General features: G+C 36.5%; 1 protein-coding gene across 6 annotated transcripts in view; it reads left to right on the top strand.

The window, feature by feature from the left end:
* The window catches only part of HMG20A (high mobility group 20A), a 77,267-nt gene that overhangs the window by 28,566 nt on the left and 32,872 nt on the right, over window positions 1–15,829 (top strand). For 2 of the 6 annotated variants that reach the window (XM_027570686.2, XM_027570684.2), the window contains one exon: window positions 2,663–2,743. The exons of the other annotated variants lie outside the window; for them this stretch is intronic. The gene's annotated coding sequence lies outside the window, so the exon portion shown is untranslated. The remainder of the gene's footprint in view (window positions 1–2,662; window positions 2,744–15,829) is intronic. 6 annotated transcript variants of the gene reach the window in all.

Here is a 15,829-nt window from a genome sequence, read left to right as displayed (position 1 = left end):
AAGGAAAGGTATTATTGTTTTAAGAGTACAAGATGCCTTCCCCTCGTCTCCTGGAGTTTCAAACATTCATGTGTTAAACACTGTTCTATAAAATTAAATGCAGAATTTAAATGAATTTTTTAATATAAAACGCTAAGTTCATAAACTGTGCCCTCGTGCTCTTCCTGCTAGACATGTTTACTCTTCTCTGCCCTGTAGGGCTAATTCTGATTTGAGCGAGAGAGAGAATGAATATATCACTAGAAATTCTCTTGAAGGCTCCTTTCAGCAATAAGCTGTTAACTCCTCTAATGGTATATTTTCTGGAGAGGGGAGTGGGAAGAATCAGGTCAAAGAGAATTTTAGCTTTATGTGTAGTCAAACTTTAAAAAGAAACTGTATTCGTGTATTGTGTGTGAAATTAAATTGAAGTTTAAGAAGCCTATGATTCTTGATGGCACTTTCCTCTTTCTTTAAAGTAACATAACCGTATGACTGGATGTCGGGGAGTTAAAACAAAAGGTAGAAAGTAATTACTCGTAATCCCACCACCCTAACATAATTACTTTGAGCATTTTGGTGTGTTTCCTTCCAATCTTTTTTTCATTTGTATATGGCCTTTTAATATAATTATAGTCTGTATAGTATACTTTCTCATATATACTTCTTTGAAAACTTTGTAACATGATTGGCAAAAAGAGCTTTCACATTCTTTTATTGTTTGTAGAGCATGTAAAGAAATATTTATTTGATCTTCACCACATCTTTTTGGGTTAAATGGAGAAGGTATTAGCCCCATTTTACATATGAAGGTATTGAAAGCAGATAATCATATAATGCGTCTTCTTGGTGATCCTGTGGATTTCTGTTCTTGACAGAAGTAACTTGCACTAACACAAGTGGGTGCATTTAATGCAGAAAGAAGAGCAAAATAAATCATTCTGCACATTCTTACCCCCTGAGACCTAGTCCTGCCTTACTAGACAAGTGAGTCTTTGCACAGCAATAGGCAACTCTGGAAATACAGATTTGTCAGATTTTAGTGAATACATACCAAGAATCTTTGAGATGATTTAATTAGTCTGGTTACTCCTCAATTAGAGTTACAGATAATGTGGTTTTATTTTTTTTAAAGAATTTTATTTATGTATTTATTTAAGAGAGAGCAAGCACAAGCAGGGTGTGGGGGGAGAGGGTAGAGGGAAAGGGAGAAGCAGACTCCCCACTGAGCAAGGAGCCCGATGCGGAGCTTGGTCCCAGGACCCCGAGATCATGACCTGAGCCCAAAGTAGACAGTTAACCAACTGAGCCACCCAGACACCTGATAATGTGGGGTATTTTTTCATTATGTTCAGTTAGCCCCTATATAGTACATCATTAGTTTTTGATGTAGTATCCAACGATTCATTAGTTGTGTATTACACCCAGTGCTCATCACAACACATGCCCTCCTTGATACCCATCACCCAGCTACCCCATCCTCCCACCCCCGTCCCTTTTGAAATCCTCAGTTTGCTTCCCTTTTTTCACCTAAAAACAAAGGAAACGAGGGGCGCCTAGGTGGCTCAATTGGTTAAGTGTCTGCCTTCGGCCCAGGTCATGATCCCAGGGTCCTGGGATCAAGCCTCAAATCGAATCGGGCTCCCTGCTCAGCGGGGAGCCTGCTTCTCCCTCTCCCTCTGCCTGCCGCTCCCCCTGCGTGTGCTCTCTCTTTTCTTTGACAAATAAATAAATAAAATCTTAAAAAAAAAAAAGGAAATGAAATGAGTAGCTTATAATAACACAGGACGATAACATCCAAACACTTGGTCAGAATTGCCTGGGTGGGTGAGAGCCTAGAGGTTCTGTGTATGAAGGGCAAAGCCTTAGCATATTGGGTAGGGTATTTAAAGGAACAATGTTCCTAGGAAACTGTACTTCTGGAGCATTAAATATGTCAAAGTTGAATTTGGGGACCATTTGATTTACTTTCTGAAGCCCTGAGCATTGTGAAGATTTAAGATTTAAAATCAAAATATAGAAATATAATTCTGTTTTAAATTTTCTCCTTTTTAGTTGAAACTGTTCTATTAAGCACATTACAATTATGTCTTGTTTTGTGGGGAAAACTGAATTTCATTTTACTGTTCAAAGTAATGAAGACTATTACTGCTATTACTGCTTGGCCCCCTGCAACTAAAATGTTTTGGGGTTTGGTTTTGTTTTGTTTTTTGTCTTCAACTTTTGGCTGAAGAAAAGTTCCCTACTACCCAAAGCTCTCTGTTTTTCTTTTAGGAATTCTTCCTAGGAAGAGAATTTAATTTGTGAGTTGTTTAAAATGAAGAACACTTTGATGGAGTCTCTTTCCTTTTTTTTTACACTATAGTTTTTATAAATGATCTCCAATTTTCCTTCTCAAAACAGGTCATCTTTTAGTATTCATCGGCTTTGAAAGGGTAAAAGGTTTGGGAGTTGTTGCCTGTAATAGAAAGGAACATTCTTTCCATCTCTTCTTTGCAGTCTTGTTTCGCAGCTGCAGGTTTGAGCTGAAGAGAACAGTGTAAAATATAAGAAAATAGAGGAGCACTGTTCCTTGAACCAATAAGGACCTTTCCTCTAGAACTGTTAACTACTAAGTTTTTGTTTGGGTCAAAATACTAGGGACTTTTGTTTCTTCTGCTCTCTCATATATTGCTTTCCTCAGATTCTAGGCTTGAACCATTTTGTTTTAGAGCAAGAAAGGAACCCTCCCTACCTCCCTGATATGAAACTGGATTCCAAACATGTGAGTACCCTGTGCTAAGTGTTCCATCCCAGGCATTTACTTAGCTGGTATTTTCTGCTGCCTTCAGATCTCCAGAGCATCTGTGAATTTATTATGATAATGAGCAGTTAGCTGGTCACTCCATCTGTTCAATTCATCTGTCTCTTCCCTGTTTTTCTCTTAGATTTAAATAAATATCTTTACACATATCAGCTACAACCTTTACATTTTTTTACTATTTATCCATCTGTCCCCCACTACGTCAATGAACTGTAAAAGGACAAGAATTTCTTGTCAATCTTATTTAACTCTGTGTCTTCAATGCATATCATAGTTACATGTAATAAACTGTGAAAGACCTTATTTTTCAGCTTTAAAACTGATTTCAGACTCGTTTAAAACTCATTTCCCCTCTTGATAAACATAAAATTCCTCTATTCTAGTATACCCTCCATGACAATCACCAAGAAGTAAGTGAAAAAATATGTGTCTTCACCAAACAAGAACATTAACTTTCTGTATTTTGTATACTTGATTGCTTTGGTTTTCCAAATGTAAAATTAGATTATAACATTGCGTGTTGTTGAAAACACCTTTTTGTGTATCATATGGCCTCCTACCAGGAGTATGCCCATTGTGGTGTTCCTCTTCCCCACCTTCCTCCCACCCCTCCTCCCCCCACCTCATACACACCCACCTTTTTACTGTTTCATAGTACCCAAGTGTCCCAGGAAATTGTTTGGCAAAGTACTCTACCCAGAGAAAGTAATGCCAAGTTTTATTGGATTACTTGAACTCTTAGTTCCGGTACTGGGCCAGAAGTTGTCTTACTTAGGCAGTTATCTCCTTGTTTACTAATAATAAAAGCAGTGCTTGGATAGCCTGTGTAGGAAGGGCCACTTGGGACCCACCATCCACCATGAAAAAACCAGATAGGTGGACTGTGAACTCAAAAGGCAACACCCTGCTTGTAAAATGACAGATTCTTGCTTTGGAAGAGGTATTTTCCCTGTGTTATTGCTGCGCTTTACACCCGATATGAAACTATTTCTAGATGTTTGGGGTTTTCTTTTTTCTCACAACACATATTGTGTCCTAATGAAAACAGTTCTCCATCAAGGTTCCATTGTGGGGGGACAATTCACATACAGTAATCAAACTGTCTAGAAGGAAATCTAAACAGTGTTCGGTTTCTTTTGATGATCTAATACTTCCATGTTTTTAAAAGAAAATATCTGACTCAAAAGTTTGCAAAACTTTTACTTCAAAAAAATCACAGACAGAGATGGAAGATTTATGTTTGTTTCTAATTCTGGCCTCTTCTCCCCATTTCTTGTTGTTTTGAGAATAGTTTCTCTAGACCAAGGACCATAAGAGACTGTAAAATTCTATAAAGCAAACCTATGTACCATTTGACACCAAGCACAATCTTAGTCACACAGTAAAGGTGCTCAAGAAATATTTTGGTGAAATATAAACTCTACACGCATTTGCATTAAATGAGGCTGGATTATGTCCTTTGTGGCCCCAAAAAACACTGTATAATATTTAACTTCACAAAAATTGCAAGCAGTATATTGCTAGTATAGCCCCTACCCTTTATCACTAAACAGGTTATGAGTCTACAGTTGAAACATATGCAGGCCACAGCTTATAGATTTTATTCCTAATTTTTTTTTCAGTTACTTTGAGCTGAGAAATTGGTTCTACCTTCAAATCAAGAATCTAAGCACTTCTCACCACCTCTACTACTGCCACTGGGATCCAAGCCACCATCATCTTTCAGATGGATTGCAGTAGATTTCCAAATCCGCCCTTGACCCTCTCTACTCTTCATTCTTTTCTCAAAACAGCAGCCAGAGTGGGCCTATAAAAATGTTAGATAGCGTGTCTTATTTACTCAAAACCTCTAGTGGCTTCTCATCTCAGAGTAAGAAGCCAGAGTCCTTACTATGATTTACAAAGCCCTATGCTGTCTGGTCCCTGGTCAGCTCTCAGACCTCATCTACTGTTTTTGCCCCTATTTCTGTCCAGCCACATTTGCCTCCTTCGGTCACATTCAGTATCCTCCTTTGCACTGGATGGTCGCCCCACCCTGGCCACTCTATCCTCACAGACATGCATCGCTCTCTCCTGCATCTCCTTCAGGCCTCAGGGAAGTCTTTCCTGGCCTCTATTTAAAATTCCAGACACCCTCTTCCCTTGAACTCTTCCTGGCTTCTTTACTGGCTCTGTTTTTTCTTAGTACTCATCACTGTGTGACATTATTCATTTTACTTGTTTTTAATCTTGTTTTTTATCTATCTGTTCCAGTGTCCTGTGAGCTGTGTGAGGGCAGGGATTTTGGCCTGTTTGATCACTACTTGTATCCCAGTACATAGGAAGGGCCTAGAATGTTAGATACTCAATAAATATTTGTTGAGTGAATGAATCCATTTCTTTATTGTTTAATTCCTACACTACCAGGACTCCTGGGTGGCTCAAGTCAGTTAAGCATCTGCCTTCGGCTAAGGTCATGATCCCAGGGTCCTGTGATCAAGTCCTGCATCGGGCTCCCTGCTGAGCAAGGAGCCTGCTTCTCCTGCTGCCTGCTGCTTCCCCTTGTTTGTGCCCCTGCCCCCCCTCTCTCTCTGACAAATAAATAAAATCTTTTTTAAATTTTTAAAAAAATAATTCCTACACTACCTTACCAAAATTTTTAAAAATTAATAATAGGAGCAGCTGGGTGGCTCAGTCGATTAAGCATCCAACTGTTGATTTTGGCTCAGGTCAGTCTCAGGGTCTTGAGATCCATCTCCACACTCAACCGGGAGTCTGCTGAAGGTTCTCCCTCTCCCTCTGTTCTCACTCTTTCTCTAAAAAAAAAATAAATCTTAAAAATGTATATATATAAATTAATAATATTTATACTTACACGAGCCTAGGCTCTGCATTTTAAGAATAGAGAGCCATATTTTCTGCACACCGCCACTTAACCCCCAGCCAGACACACACCTCATTATGCCCTTCTCTTGAAGTAACCCTAAGCTTTATATGTATATTCCAGTTATCTCCCCCATACTAACTACCCCACCCAAGAAAGTAATTATCTTTTTTCTTCTCATCTACCATATCAAAACCTACAGTGAAAGAGTTCTTAACTGAATTTCACTTAACTGAACCCCAGTTAACTGCCTGATGGGATTAGCCAGTGTTCTCATTCCCTCTGTAAAACATATTGATTAATGCCTACAGCCTGCTGACTGCTCATAGCTTAATGTTCACAGCTGGTAGACTATTCTCTAGTAAGTCTTTGTACTTTCACCTACTCTGGTTAAATTGCATGCATATCAAAATCAGTTGTATTTATTCTTAAGCATGTTTATAACAGGACTATCTTATTATAAATTGTATAATTATAACATATTAAATATATAATATTTATGGTACTTTTTAATTAATAAACTTTATATTTTATAGCAGTTTTAGGTTCATGACAAAAGCAATCAGAAAGTACAAAGAATTCCCACATATTCCCTGTCCTCACACATGCCACAATCTCCTCCACTGTCTACATCTCCAAACAACATCATACATTTGTTACAATCAGTGAACTTAATTGACATAATCATCACCCAAAACCCTAGTTTACATCAGGGTTCACTCTTGGTGTTGTACCTTCTATGGGATTTGACAAATGTAAGATATGTATCCACAGTTGGAGTATTGTGCAAAGTACTTTCACTACCCTAAAAATCTTTGTGTTCTGTCTATTCACCCCCACCTCCCCTCTAATCTGGCAGTCACTCATCTTTTTACTGTTTCCATATTTTGCCTAATCTGGATGTCATATGGATGGAGTCATATAACATGTAGCCTTTTTAGATTGACATCTTTCACTTAGTAATAGTCATTTAAGTTTACTCCATGTCTTTTCATGTCTTGATAACTCATTTATTTTTAGCACTGAATAACAATCCATTATCTGGATGTACTACAGTTTGTTTATCCACTCACCAACTGAAAGACATAGTTGCATCCAAATTTTAATGTTATGAATAAAGCTGCCATAGACATTCATGTGCAGGTTTTTAGCAGATGTACGTTTTCAGTTCCTTTGGGTAAATACCAAGCAACTCAATTGTTGGTAAGAATATAGTTTTTATGAAACTACCAAACTGTCTTCCATAGTGGCTATATCATTTTTGCATTCATTCCCACCAGCAGTGAATAGAGTTGTTGTTCTAACTCCACATCAGCATTTGGTGTTATCGGTGTTATGGATTTTAACCATTTTAATAGCTATATGTTGGTATCTCGTTTTATTTTTTTTTAAGATTTTATTTATTTTTTGACAGAGACACAGCGAGAGAGGGAACACAAGCAGGGGAGTGGGAGAGGGAGAAGCAGGCTTCCTGCTGAGCAGGGAACCCAATGCGGGGCTCGATCCTAGGACCCTGGGATCATGACCTGAGCCGAAGGCAGACGCTTAACGACTGAGCCACCCAGGCGCCCCTCATTGTTGTTTTAATTTTCAATTCCTTAATGACATGTGATATTGAACATCTTTTCATATGGATACTTGCCATCTGTATATCTTCTATGGTGAGGAGTCTGTTCAAGTCTTTTGCCCATTTTTTAAATGAGTTCTTTATTTCTTACTGTTAAGATTGAAGAGTTCTTTGTACATTTTTGATAACATTTTTTGTCAGATGCGGCTTCTGCAAATACTTCCTCAAAATCTGTGGCTTGTCTGCTTGTCTTCTCATTCTCTTGACGTTGTCTTTTTCAGAAGAACAGTTTTTCATTATAATGAAGTCCAGTTTATCAGTTCTTTCTTTCATGGATCGTGCCTTTGTTATTCTGTCATACCCAAGGTCATCTGGATTTTCTCCTATGTTATCCTATACAAATTTTGTAGTTCTGCACTTTACATTTAGGTCTCTGATCCATTTTTTAAAAAGATTGTATTTATTTATTTGACAGAGAGAGAGAGAGCACAAGCAGGGGGAGTGGCAGGCAGAGGGAGAGGGAGAAGCAGGCTCTCCACTGAGCAGAGAGCCCAGGACCCTGGGATCATGACCTGAGCTGAAAGCAGACATTTAACCAACTGAGCCACCCAGGTGCCCCTCTGATCCATTTTCAGTTAATTTTCATGAAGGGTATAAGGTCTGTGTCTAGATTCTTTTTTTTTTCTTTCTTTTTTCTTTTTTTGGCATGTCTGGTTTTTCCACCACCATTTGTTAAGAGACAGTCTTTGCTTCATTGTATTGCCTTTGCTCCTTTGTCAGAAATGGGTTGAATGTATTTATACGGGTTTATTTCTGGGTTCTCTATTCTTTCTATTCCAGTGATGTTTTACCAGTACCACGTTATCTTGATTATTGTAACTTAATAGAAAATCTTTAAGTTAGGTAATGTTGGTCTCACAACTTTGTTCTCCTTCAGTATTGAGTTGGCTATTCTGGGTCTTTTGCCTCTCCATATAAACTTTAGAATCAGCTTTTTTATATCCATGAAATAACTTGCTGGGATTTTTATTGGAATTGAGTTGAATCCATAGATCAAGCTGGGAAGAACTGGCATCTTGACAATATTGAGTCTTCCTGTTCATTAACTTAGAATATTTCTCCACTTATTTATTACTTCTTTGATTTCTTTCATCAGGGTTTTATAGTTTTTCTCATATAGGACTTACAGATATTTTGTTAGATTCATACCTAAGTATTTCATTTTGGGGGATGCTAATATAAATGGTAATGTGTTTTTAATTTGAAATCCCACTTGTTCATTGCTGGTATATAGCAAAGCAGTTAACTTTTTTCAAGATTTTATTTATTCATTTGAGACAGAGAGATACAGAGAGAGAGCATGAGCAGGGGAAGAGGGAGAGGGAGAAGCAGACTCCCCACTGAGCCAGGAGCCCGATGTGGGACTCAATCCCAGGACCTGGAGATAATGACCTGGTCCAAAGGCAGATGCTTAACCATCTGAACCACCCAGGTGCCCTGCAGTTAACTTTTTAAAAAATATTTTATTTATTTATTGAGAGAGAGAGAACATGCATGAGCTGGGGGAGAGGCAGAAAGAGAGGGAGAGAGCAGACTCCAAGCTAAGCATGGATCCAACATGGGGCTCGATCTCACAACACTAAGATCATGACCTGAGCCAAAACCAAGAGTCAGACGCTTAACCAGTTGAACCAGCCAGGCACCCCAGAAGTAGTTAACTTTTATATATTAACCTTGTATCCTGCAGCCTTGCTATACCTGCTTATTAGTTTCAGGGGTTTTTGTCAGTTTGTTCAGATTTTCTACATAGACAGCCATGTCATCTGTGAACAGAGTTATTTCTTCCTTCCCAATCTGTATACCTTTTATTTCCTTTTCATATCTTATTACATTAGCTAAGACTTCCACTATGATGTTGGAAAGCTTTTGGGGTGGGGGATGGACATCTTTGCCTTTTCCCTGATCTTAGAGGAGAAGCTTCAAGTTTCTCATCATGAATATGATGTTAGCTCTAGGTTTCTTGTAGATGTTCTTTATCAAGTTGAAGAAGTTCTCTTCTATTCTTAGTTTGCTGAGAATTTTTAGCATGAATGGGTGTTGGATTTTATCAAATGCTTTTTCTGTATCTGATCATGTGGTGGTTCTTCTTTATCCTTTTGATGTGATGGACTGCATTAATTTTTGAATGTTGAACCAGCATTACATACCCGGGATAAATCTCACTTGGTCATGGTATATAATTCTTTTCATATGTAGTTTGCTTCAATTTGCTAATATTCTGTTGAGGATTTTTACCTCTATGTTCATGAGAAATATTGGTCTATATTTTTTTGTGTTTGATGTCTTTGGTTATTAGGATAATGCTGGCCTCACAGAATGAATTAGGAAGTATTCCCTCTGCTTCTGTTCTCTGAAAGAGGTTGTAGGGGATTAGTATAGTTTCTTCCTTAAATGTTTGGTAGAATTCACCAGTAAACCCATCTGGGTCTGGTGCTTTCTGGTTTGGAAGGTTATTAATTACTGATTCAATTTACTTATTAGATATAGACCTCTTCAGATAATCTATTTCTTACTTTGTGAGTTTGAGCAGATTGTATCTTTCAAAGAATTGGTCCATTTCATCTTGGTTATCAAATTTGTGGGCATAAAGTTGTCCATCGTATTCCTTTATTATCCTTCTAATGCCCATGAGATCTGTAGTAGTGTCCCCTTTTCATTTCTGACATTGGTAATTTGTGTCTTTTTTATTCTTAGCCTGGCCAGAGGCTTAACAATGTTATTGATCTTTTCAAAGAACCACCTTTTGGTTTTGTAGATTTTCTTGATTGATTTCCCATTTTCAATTTTACTGATTTCTGCTCTAATTTTTATTATATCTTATCTCCTGCTTACTTTGGAATTAATATGCTCTTCTTTTTCCAGTCTCCTAGAGTGGAAGCTTAGATTATTGATTTTAGATCTTTCTTCTTTTCTAGTATATGCATTCAGTGCTGTAAATTTACTTCTAAGCACTGCTTTTGCTGCATCCCACAAATTTTCACAAGTTCTATTTTCATTTTCTTTTAATTCAAAATATTTTTAAATTTCTCTTTGTTTCTTCTTTGACTCATGTGTTACTTATAAGTGTGTTGTTTAATTTCCAAGTATTTTAGGATTTTCCAGCCTTCTTTCTGTTACTAATTTCTGGGTTTATTTCATTGTGGTCTGAAAGTAGACATTATATGATTTTTAGTCTTTTAAATTTAAGGTATGTTTTATGGCCCAGAATTTGGTCTATCTTGGTGAATGTGCCATGTTGAGAAAAATGTGTAATCTACCATTGTTAGATGAAGTAGTCCTACAGATATCAATTATATCCAGTTGATTGGTGGTACTGTTGAGTTCAACTATGACCTTACTGATTTTCTATCTTCTTGAAATGTCTATTTCTGTTAGAGGGGTTTTAAAGTCTCCAACTATAATTGTGGATTCATCTGTTTCTCCTTACACTTCGATCAGTTTTTGCTTCACATGTTTGACCCTCTGTAGTTAGACATATAAACATTAAAAATTATTATGTCTTCCTTGAGTATTGCCCCCTGGCATTATGTAATGCCCCTCTTTATTCCTGATGACTTTCTTTGCTCTGAAGTCTGCTCTGTCTGAAATTAATATAGCTACTCTTGCTTTCTTTTAATTGATGTAGTATCATTTCCCATTCCTTCACTTTTAATGTATATGTGTCTTTATATTTAAAGTGGGTTCTTTATAGATAACATGTAGTTGAAACTTGTGTTTCATCACTCTTTCATTCTGACCATCTCTGTCTTTTAATTGGTGTATTTAGAACATTTACATGTAAGGTGATAATTGATATAGTTGGATTAATATTTATCATATTTGTTACTGGTTTCTATTTGTTGCCATTGTTCTTTGTTCCTTTTTTTTTTTTTTTGTCTTCTACACTTTTTCTGCCTTTGGTGGTTTTAAATGAGCATTTTATATGATTCCATTTTCTCTCTCTTCTTACCATATCAATTCTCTTTCTATTTTTACTTTTTTAAGTTGTTGCCCTAGAGTTGCAATATGCATTTAAAACTACTCCCAAGTCCACTTTCAAATAACACTGCTACATTCATGGGTAGTTCAAGTACCATATAATAGCAAAATACTCCTAATTCTTCTCTCCCATCCCTTGTATCATTACTGTCATTTATTTCACATAAGAGTGTATGTGTGTGTGTGTATATGTGGGTGTAAGCATGCATAATCAAATACACTGTTGGTATTATTACTTTAAACAAGCTGTTATCTGTTAGATCAATTAAGAATAAGAAAAATAAACATTTTTATTTTGCCCTCAATTATTCATTCTCCAGAGGTCTTCCTTTCCTTATGTGGGTCCAAATTTCTGACCGGTATTGTTTTTTTTTTCTTTCTGAAGAACTTTGTTTGTTTGTTTGTTTCACTTTCAAGTACTACTTTCAAGGCAGGTCTACTGGAAACAAATGCCTTCAATTTTTCTTTGTCTGTGAAAGTCTTTATTTCTCCTTCACTTTTGCAAGATGATATCACAGGGTACAGAAATCTAGGCTGTTGGGGTTTTTTTCTCTCAACACTTCAAATATTTCATTCCCCTCTCTTGATTACATACTTTCTAAGGAGAGATTGTATATAATTCTTATCTTTGATCCCGTAGGTTGGATATTTTTAGGGGGCTGGCTTCTTTCTTACCCCTCTCCCCCCTCAGGAGATGTGAATGGATCAATTTTATCTTAATTCCAGTGTTTATTTTAACATACAGTGCTATATTAGTTTCAGGTGTACAATGTAGTGACCCAGCCTTCCATACATTACTCAGTGCTCATCAAGTGCACTCCTAATCCCCTTCAACTATTTCATCCATCCCCCCACCACCTCCCCTCAAACAAACCATCAGTTTGTTCTCTATAGTTAAGAGTCTGTCTCTGGGTTGGCCTCTCTCTCTCTCTTTCTTTCCTTTCCTTTGCTTCTTTGCTTTGCTTCTTAAATTCCACATGAATGAAATCATATATTTGTCTTTCTCTGACTGGCTTATTTTGCTTAGCATTATACTGTCCTGTTCCATCCATGTTGTTGCACATGGCAAGATTTCATTCTTTTTATACCTGAATAATACTCCATTGTATATATATACCACATTTTCTTTATCCATTCACCTATTGATGGACACTAGGCTACTCCCATAGTTTGGCTATTGTCAATAATGCTGCAGTAAACATAGGGGTGCATATATCCCTTCAAATTACTGTTTTCACATTCTTTGGGTTAATACTCAGTAGTGTGATTATTGGATCACAGGGTAGTTCTATTTTTAATGTTTAGAGGAAAGTCCATATTGTTTTCCACGGTGGCTGCTCAGTTTGCATTCCCACCAACAGTGCACAAGTGTTCTTTTTCTCCGCATCCTCACCAACACTTGTTTCTTGAGTTTTGTATTTTAGCCATTCTGATAGATGTCAGGTGATATCTCATTGTGGTTTTGATTTACATTTCACTTATGATGATGTTGAGCAAATTTTTATATGTCTGTTGGCCATCTGGATGTCTTTGGAGAAAGGTCTGTTCATGTCTTCTGCTCATGTTTTAATTAGATTATTTGGGGCTTTTGGTGTTGAGTTGTATTAGATCTTTATATATTTTGGATACTAACCCTTTGTCAGATATGTCATTTGCAAATATCTTCTCCTATTGAATAAGTTGTCTTTTAGTTTTGTTGATTGTTTTCTTCACTGTGCAGAAGCTTTTTATTTTGATGTAGTCCCAATAGTTTATTTTTGCTTTTGTTTCCCTTGCTTCAGGAGACATATCTAGAAGGATGTTACTGTGACCAATGTCAGAAAAATTACTGCCTGTTGTTTTCTCTTCTAGGATTTTTATGCTTTCAGGTCACATATTTAGGTCCTTAACCCATTTTGGAATTTATTTTTGTGTGTGGTGTAGGAAAGTGGTCCATTTTCATTTCTTTGCATGTAGTTGTCCAGTTTTCCCAAGACCATTTGTTGAAAAGACTGTCTTTTTCCCATTGCATATTCTTGCCTCTTTGTAGAAGAGTAATTGAACATATAATTGTGGGTTTATTTCTGGGCTTTCTATTCTGTTCCATTGATCCATGTGTCTGTTTTTGTGCCAGTACCATACTGTTTTGATTACAATAGCTTTGTAATATAACTTGAAGTCTGGAATTGTGATACCTCCAGTTTTGTTTTTGTTTTTTAAGATTGCTTTGGCTATTTGGGGTCTTTTGTGATTCTATACAAATTTTAGCATTGTTTGTTCTAGTTCTGTGAAGAATGCTGGTGGTATTTTGATAGGGATTGCATTGTATGTGTAGATTGCTTTGGGTAGTATAGACATTTTAACAATATTTGTTCTTCCAATCCATGAGCATGGAATGTCTTTCCATTTCTTTGTATCAACTTCAATTTCTTTCTTCACTGTTTTATACTTTTCAGAGTATAGGCCTTTCACCTCTTTGGTTAAGTTTATTCCTATGTATCTTATTATTTTGGGTACAGTTGTAAATGGGATTGTTTTTCTTGATTTCTCTTCTGCTGCTTCATCATTAGTGTATAGAAATGCAACAGAGTTCCATATATTGATTTTGTATCCTGTGACTTCATTGAATTCATTTGTCAGTTCTAGTATTTTTGTTGTTGTTGGAGTCTTTAGCATTTTCTATATATATATTATTATATCATCTGCAAATTGTAAATGTTTTACTTCTTCCTCACCAATTTGGATGACTTTTATTTCTTTCTCTAGTCTGATTGCTGTGGCCAAGACTTCCAGCACAGTGTTGAATAAAAGTGTTGAAAGCTCTGTTTTTCCCAATTGAGTAAGATGTTAAGTGTGGATTTTTCATATAAGGCCTTTATTACATTGAGGTATATTCCCTGTAAACCTGTTATGTTGAGAGTTTGTATCATAAGTGGATATTGTACTTTATCAAATGCTTTTTCTGCATCTATTGAAATGATCATGTTTTTTATTCTTTCTCTTATTTTTCCTTAAGATTTTATTTTTAAGTAATCTCTACATCCAATGTGGGGCTCGAACTCACAATCCCAAGATCAAGAGTCACATGCTCTACCAACTGAGCCAGGCCAAGCGCCCCTATTCTTTCTCTTATTGATGCAATGTATCACATTGATTGATTTGTGAAAATTGAACCACTCTTACATCCTGGGAATAAATTCCACTTGATTGTGGTGAATGATTTTTTTTTTTTAAGATTTTATTTATTTGACAGAGACAGCGAGAGAGGGAACACAAGCAGGGGGAGTGGGAGAGGGAGAAACAGGCTTCCTACTGAGCAGGGAGCCCGATGCAGGGTTCGATCCCAGGACCACAGGATCATGACCTGAGCTGAAGGCAGATGCTTAACGACTGAGCCACCCAGGTGCCCCAGTGGTGAATGATTTAACATATTGTTGGATTCAGTTTGCTAGTATTTTGTTCAGGATTTCTGCATCTGTGTTTATCAGAGATACTGGCCTCTAGTTTTCCTTTTTTGTGGTGTCTTTATCTGATTTTGGTATCAGGGTAATGCTCACCTCACAGAATGAATTTGGAAGTTTTCCTTCCTCTTCTGTTTTTTGGAAAAGTTTGAGAAGAGTAGGTATTAACTTTTCTTTAAATGTTTAATAGAATTCCCCTATGAAACTGTCTGGTCCTGGACTTTTGTTTGTTGGGAGGTTTTTTATTACTGATTCAATTTCATTCCTGGTAATCAGTCTGTTTAAATTTTCTATTTCTGCTTCAGTTTTGGTAGGTTATATGTTTCTAGGAATTTATCCATTTCTTTTAAGTTTGTGTAATTTATTGGCATATAATTTGTCATAATATTCTCTTACAATCATTTATATTTCTATGTTATTGGTTATTATTTCTCCTTTTTCCTTTGTGATTTTGTTTATTTGAGTGCTCTCTTTTTTTGAGGCTGGCAGAGGTTTATCAATTTTGTTGATCTTTTCAAAAAGAACCAGCTTCTGGTTTCAATGATATGTTCTATTGTCTTTTTGGTTTCTATATCATTTATTTCTGCTCTAATCTTTATTATTTCCTTCCTTCTGGTTTTAGGTTTTGTTTGTTGTTCTTTCTGTAGATCCTTTAGGTATAAGGTTAAGTTGTTTATTTGAGATTTTTCTTTTTTCTTGGGATAGGCTTGTATTGCTATAAACTTCCTTAGAACTGCTTTTCCTACATTCCAAAGATTTTGGAGCATCCTGTTTTCATTTTCATTTCTCTCCATGTAATTTTTTATTTCTTCTTTGATTCTTAGTTGACCCATTCATGATTTAGTAGCATGTTAGTTAGCCTCCATTTGTGCTCTTCTAGATTTTTTCTTATGGTTGATTTCTAGTTTCATAGAATTGTGGTCAGAAAAGATGCATGGTATGACTTGGATATTTTTGAATTTGTTGAGATTTGTTTTGTGACTTAATATGTGATCTGTTCTGGAGAATATTCCATGTGTACTTCAGAAGAATTTTTATTCTGCTGTTTTCACATGGAATGTTTGAATATATGTGTTATATCCATCTGGTCTAGTGTGCCATTCAAAGCCACTGTTTCCTTGTTGATTTTCTCTTTGGAT

The sequence above is a fragment of the Zalophus californianus genome, chromosome 6, assembly GCF_009762305.2.
Source record: "Zalophus californianus isolate mZalCal1 chromosome 6, mZalCal1.pri.v2, whole genome shotgun sequence".
NCBI classification, from domain to species: domain Eukaryota; kingdom Metazoa; phylum Chordata; class Mammalia; order Carnivora; family Otariidae; genus Zalophus; species Zalophus californianus.
This window is presented reverse-complemented; position numbering and strand designations above follow the sequence as displayed.